Genomic DNA, 6197 nt, shown 5'->3' on the forward strand with positions numbered 1-6197 from the left:
GGATTACCTGCGGAATTATCTCTATTGTATTATTCTATTAACCCTCCTCGACCTTCTCTAGGTGTAAGTATTTGCACAACTGTTGGAACTGTATTGTGTTGTAAACATTCTTTTGTCTACCTGTGTTTTCGCGGAAGGTGTAAAACGGGTGATGGAATGCAGTTTAAAATTTCCGCCAAGGCCGAATCATTACACATTTTGGATGCATTGTAGCCGGCGCACAGTGTCATCGGCCCTATATCTTCATGGCAGGAATCGCCATGGTAGGTTGAATCCACAGCCACGATTAGCCATTTGGTTCAAACCTTTAAAGCTCTTTAAAACTAATAATTAGTCGAGGGACATAACTAAGGCTACTCACAAAAGCCGTGTAATTGATCTTGCTTGTGCGTGAATACACCACATTTCGCCATAATACATTCTAGAAACGCTTGCTGTTAGAATAAGAAAAATTTTAATGCTAATTCACACCACCTCAATGCCTTCGGCAAAATATTTCCCTAAGTTCAGGTGTGCCATTTGCGCATGCGCGAAAGTAGTTGACAGATTTCACCTCTGACCTCGATCAGCTGTTTTTGCGACAGTCATAACACTGACAGAAGTATCCAGTTGCGAAAATCGAATTATTTGCCTCATTTTAGCGACGTGCTTGGACTAGTTTGCAATAGTAATATTAGTATTCAATTCACTGAATATTTAGAGAAGCAAATGCATGTTGGATAAGGACAGTTTAAGGCCACGGACATCGAATATACCACGAAAACTAGCTCGTTCACGTAGCGTTTTCGTTGTCCCACTGGCCTACTACACGTAGATTGCCTGGCGATCGGAGTGTTATCGTCAGAGCACCTCGGACTACACGAAAACATGACGAGATTTGTCCCATTCACCACTGCATCACACAGATCTGTTGTTCATGCACTGTCATGACTGTACATTCATGATCATTGCAATACAGTGTATGTCGTGTATGTGTATACCGTTCTCCTGGCTGAGTATGTTGGGTGTGTTGTTTGTACCTCGACTCTGCAAGGTGAGTTTCTTTTTATAACTCATTAATTTTTTTAATGCACAAGTAAAACTAAACGACACAACATTAATTTTAACTGGCAGTGAGGATTCGCTATAGTATAGACGAATCCAACGAGCCAAGTCATGGTCAGGATTTGGTCGGCCATTAGGCCAAGTAAAATAAAAAACATGTTTCACGTCCGGTTTTCAAAAAAAGGAGGAAGAGGGTCTTTTATTTTCTATTTTTATCACAAAATTGGTGTAAATAGCCATACTTAGAGCTCAGTGTTTTAGCGTATACAATAATGCCTGGAAAAAGGAGGAGAGTTACACCCCTCAAATGATCACAAAACCTTCCTAACGTGTTTCTTGTATCTTAACAAGGCTATAGAAAGCATCCTAACTTCCTAGACATATATTTTGAAAAGTTATAACCGAATTTCAAAAAATAAAAATATATTTGAAGAAACCTCAAAAAAGGAAGCGGAGGGGACGTGAAACATGTTTATTTTTTTATTTGGCCTTATTAGGGTCCCTGCATGCACCAAACAGGTGTTGTGAGTGCCCAATTGGGTGGATTAAACCCGCTTAAAATTTGATGTGAGATTCTTTTGTGTTGTAAACTGTCATCATTCTTTTGTCTGCGTGTAACACGGGTGGTAGAATGCAGTTTAAAATATCCTTCAAGGGCGCATCATTTCACATTTTAGGTGAGATAGTTTGGTCCCCGTCATGCTATGGCCGCCATTGAGGTTGGGGAATGCGTGAAATTTGATTCGTCTATAGGAAAATATGATTTTGACTTCATCTTAAGTCTCAATCCCAACCCACAGCAAGTGAGCAAACATAAAGTCTTGATTTTTGCAGAGTATGTAGGCCTACTATATGTTTACAAAGCAATCGTAAAAACAGAATTTTGAAAAATATTCAGGGCTTTCCCTTAGCAAATGTTACAATGGCTTTAATTACAATGTCATACTGTATTGTCTTTCCAGAAACTGGCACACGAAAGGTCCATTCAGCAAGGCATATCTTCCAAAAATCTGAACTATAAACACACGCTGAAGCAAAGCACCTGCAACCTAACAGCACAGCTTTCCTTATTGAGGAGGATGTAAGTAATTTCATTTACAAAGTTGTAGCCAAGGGGTGCAGCACACCACACAAAATGCCAATACCTTATTCCTATGTGTTCCTATATTTAATTCTCAGGCACGACAGGTATATATGAAATGAAAGTGCCCTCTGACAAAAAATAAAAGAGAAAATCAGAAGGGCAAAAGAAAAGAAAAGGGACAAGGAACCCTTTTCTGCCGAAATTAACCTGATCATGACCGAAAAAGTGTAAAATACGAAATTTTTTGCGTACTACGTCCCAATAAAGCCTTTTTTAGAAGCTCAAAGACATACAACCTCTCTATGTATAATTGTATGATGCAACTTTTTTTTTGCAATGCAGAGTTTTTTTGTGTACCACCTAAGTTTTATTTTGCCCTCCTTACTAAAAAAGATGGCTATGCCCATGAAACTATGCACGACTAGTAGACTTAGTAAATTACAGATTAGTGCTTTAAATCTGTCTCCGCTCTCACAGTTCATAAAAAAATTAAAATTGCAAAATGATTGCAAGTGACTACTTTTGACTTTATGACCTTTGACCTCACACCTATTGAAATAGCATATCATGACTCTGCTACAATAATTTATCATTTTGGAAGGAAAATCTAAAAATTTAAAAAGATAGTACATTAAGGCTTTAAGGGAGTACTACACCCCTGGCCAATTTTGTGCTTATTTTTTGCATTTTTCGCAAAAATTATAGCACATTGGTGACAAGTAAGATATGTATAGGGGCAAGGACTCCCAACTACTGTACTGAAAATTCAGCAACTCAAAGCAAGTAGTTATTGATTTTTTGATCAAATATTGGTTTTCCTCATTTTTGACTGTAACTCCACAACTGTTGTCTGTGCTGATATAAAATTTCCAGTGCAGTAGTTGTAGTCCTTGCCCCTATAATATACATATCTTACTTGTCCCCAATGCCCTATAATTTTGAGAAAAATGCACAAATAGGCACAAAATTGGGCAGGTGTAGTACCCTTAAGGCACACAAACAGCCTAGATACCATAATCCTGATAATAATGTGTAATAATTAATCATTGGCTATTATTTTATTTTATTCCAATTTCCAGGTGCAGCAGTACTACTGAGGATACTGGTTTCGTGAAAGACAAAGAGGATGATGGTTTGGAAGTCAACAGCTGGCATCTGTTATCTGTCGCATCACTCGCTAGCCGTACTATAGGGCTTTTTAAACACACTATATCCGAGAACTGCTAAAACCCACTAACCGCTCCACCCAAAAGGGGGAATTAGCAGTCTGGGTTTAGCAGTTCTCTGGATATAGCCAGGTTTTACGATATAGCATGGTTTTGGACCACCACAGTCAAAAGGCCGTAGTAGGGCTATCACCCGCATGCATTGAAAACTTTCCCAACATTATGTCAACAATTAAATTTTTTGAAGAAAATCTTTTCTGGAGGGTGAACATTTGATGAGAACTTAAATACTTGCATAGTAATTTATGTGGTGCATAAACTAACTAGTAAATGTTTGCTCCAATTATTAAAATAATAAGGACCTCAACAAATGACTCTGACATCATGTGATGTAATCGTAATGCATAGTTCCTTACAGGCTGTAAAAGTTGCATGGAATTATTGGAAATGTTCTAGGCACTTTTCTTTGGTTTGCCTCAAATTCAGCAGTGACGTCAATGTCTTTTCATGGCTGCACCACACGAACCACCCTTTTTTGCTACACAATTAACTATACGCTTTTGCGATTCAATACGGCGCCCACTAAAATATGCACCTACGCTACTACTGAACTTGAGGGGAACCAATGTATAGCCAAGGTTCCCTAGTCCAAAAATACGGATCGCTAGTCCTAAAAATAGGAAATGGTTCACAAGTCCAAAAATAAATAAGGTTTACAAGACCTTAGCAATGGAAAATCTGCAGCCATTAGGACTAGCGACCATTTTTTTCTTGGACTAGTGACATTTATGACTAGCGCACCTTAGGATTAGCGTATGCAGGATAGAGTAATTGTAGACCAAATTGTTTAGTAGCTGCTACTGGTTTACCTTCATCCCCGTAAATATGATGAGTATCCAGTCCACTAATCAAGGGTTTAGGACCAGAAGGCCTAACTGCAATAGCTGCCCCATAGACATTTTGATAATTTATCTAAAATATGACACTTGGCAGCTATTGCAGATAAGGCCTCGTTAATGTCTGTTATTTATTAAATAAATAAAAGAAGACCCTACATGTAAACCCTTAACATAAAACTAAAATAAAAGAAGGTCCTACATGTAAACCCTTGACTTATAAATGCTTTTAAAGGAGTGTAAGTGTTCATAGTTTATTATTGGCAGACACTGTTTCTTTCATGAAAGCTGTGACTGTGCATCAATGCATTCACACCCAAAGCCTTCAGGAAAGACTAGCCGATGTCAGTCAATGCTACAATGTAGTCTTTTGTGAAGGCACCATATTAACACAAGCTGGACTCGAATTTCAGTCAGGGCCATTGCCTGCAGTTTTTCAGTTTTGGCCTTTGTGCCCCTGATCTTTGTTAACTTCAAGGTGTTCTTCATTCCTCTTGACAAGTGGTGCCAAATGGCCTTGACAAAGGGTCCCCCCAAATGAAGGTCTGAACAAAAGCCTTCTCAAAAGACTAGTGGCTGCCAATAGACTGTAAATAAATGGTCTTTATGCACTCATTATCTCATACTTCATTACTAAATGTATTTTTACACCTATTTCTCTGGTACATAATTATTAGAAAGACAAGAGTTCATGAAATAAACAAAATGCATGGTGAATATGTAGCTTTGATCATTGTTTTAATTTATTTTGAGATCTGTAAGGAAGTGAAAAATAAAAGCACTATTTTTTCATTAAAAAGTATGAAGAAGGAAGTTCAACAAACCAAAACAGTTGAACGCACCTACTTAATAGATAATAAATGATGGGGATTTTTTTACTACATGTATCCTCTATTGTGTGATGGAAGATATCCAATCAAAGTCTGCACAAAAAGTAACACAGCTGAAATATGCCTATAAGTTCAGAACTAGTAATCGTTTCCACAATATTTCTACATAGAAAGAAGGATGATTTATTTACGCTCATTTTGATACCCCATTTGTGAAATGTCGCTCAATACTGATAACACAGTACATAGTGCTTTTAAAGAAAAACCACAAATTTAAAAGTTGCCATTTACAGCAATCAATGGTTTCAATCAATGACTTCATATCAATACAAATAACCGCAACTTTCAATTCGGGTATTTTTCTTTAAAAACACTGCTGTGTTGTTATTATTGAACGAGATTGGACTAATGGGGTATCAAAATGCGCGTAAATAAATCATCCTTCTTTCTATGTTGAAATATTGTGAACACAATTATTAGTTCAAACGCTACAGGCATGTTTATAACAGCTGCGTTACTTTTTGTGCAGTCTTTATTTTTATAATACAATTCAGCATATTCCCTCTAAGTGATTGTGATCTGGGACAAATCCAAAATTGGATCTAATCTATTAGAAATATTCAATCTAGAATTCAATCTTATTTGATTTTTAATCTAAAAAACATTTTGATGGATTTTTAAAAATCTAATTTGAATACATCTAATTTGATTTTAATCTAAGGGGTTAAAAATCAATCTAAGCAATTTTAATCCCATATATTAAAATTGAATTAGATTGAATTCTAATCTATTGGATTGAATATTTCTAATAGATCTTAATAAATTTTCACACATTCTGTTACACCTAATTTATGAGTCCCGACTTTCAACACAAGTATTGTTCTTCAATTAGTGAGATTGAAGTGCGTTTCTGAATCCGGTCATTATTTCAGTCCTTTTTAATATTTCATTTGTTCCATGACTTCCATCTACCTCCGCTGCAAAATGTGACATGAAATGGCTCACAGTGGCATTGGTTAATGGTGTCTGGCAGTTGGTTGTTACTTGTACAGTGTAGCTCTGACCTTTTAGTAGGCCTGAAAAAGAAAAAGAGGATTTTAGAAAATTTGTCAGGGTAAAGCTGGGACAGTGGCACAATCCCCGCATGGGGCTGTTACAGCGCTTGGTTTGAAATCCT

At 36.9% G+C, this 6197-nt stretch overlaps 1 long non-coding RNA gene across 1 annotated transcript; it reads left to right on the top strand.

Annotated features, from left to right (window-relative positions):
- The first annotated feature begins 540 nt into the window (after window positions 1-540).
- Window positions 541-3843, top strand: LOC140143732 (uncharacterized). The gene is made up of 3 exons (XR_011857788.1): window positions 541-1033; window positions 2007-2125; window positions 3208-3843. It is a non-coding gene; the product is annotated as an uncharacterized lncRNA (long non-coding RNA).
- The last annotated feature ends 2354 nt before the right edge of the window (window positions 3844-6197 follow it).

The sequence above is a fragment of the Amphiura filiformis genome, unplaced genomic scaffold (assembly GCF_039555335.1).
Source record: "Amphiura filiformis unplaced genomic scaffold, Afil_fr2py scaffold_26, whole genome shotgun sequence".
Lineage (NCBI taxonomy): Eukaryota > Metazoa > Echinodermata > Ophiuroidea > Amphilepidida > Amphiuridae > Amphiura > Amphiura filiformis.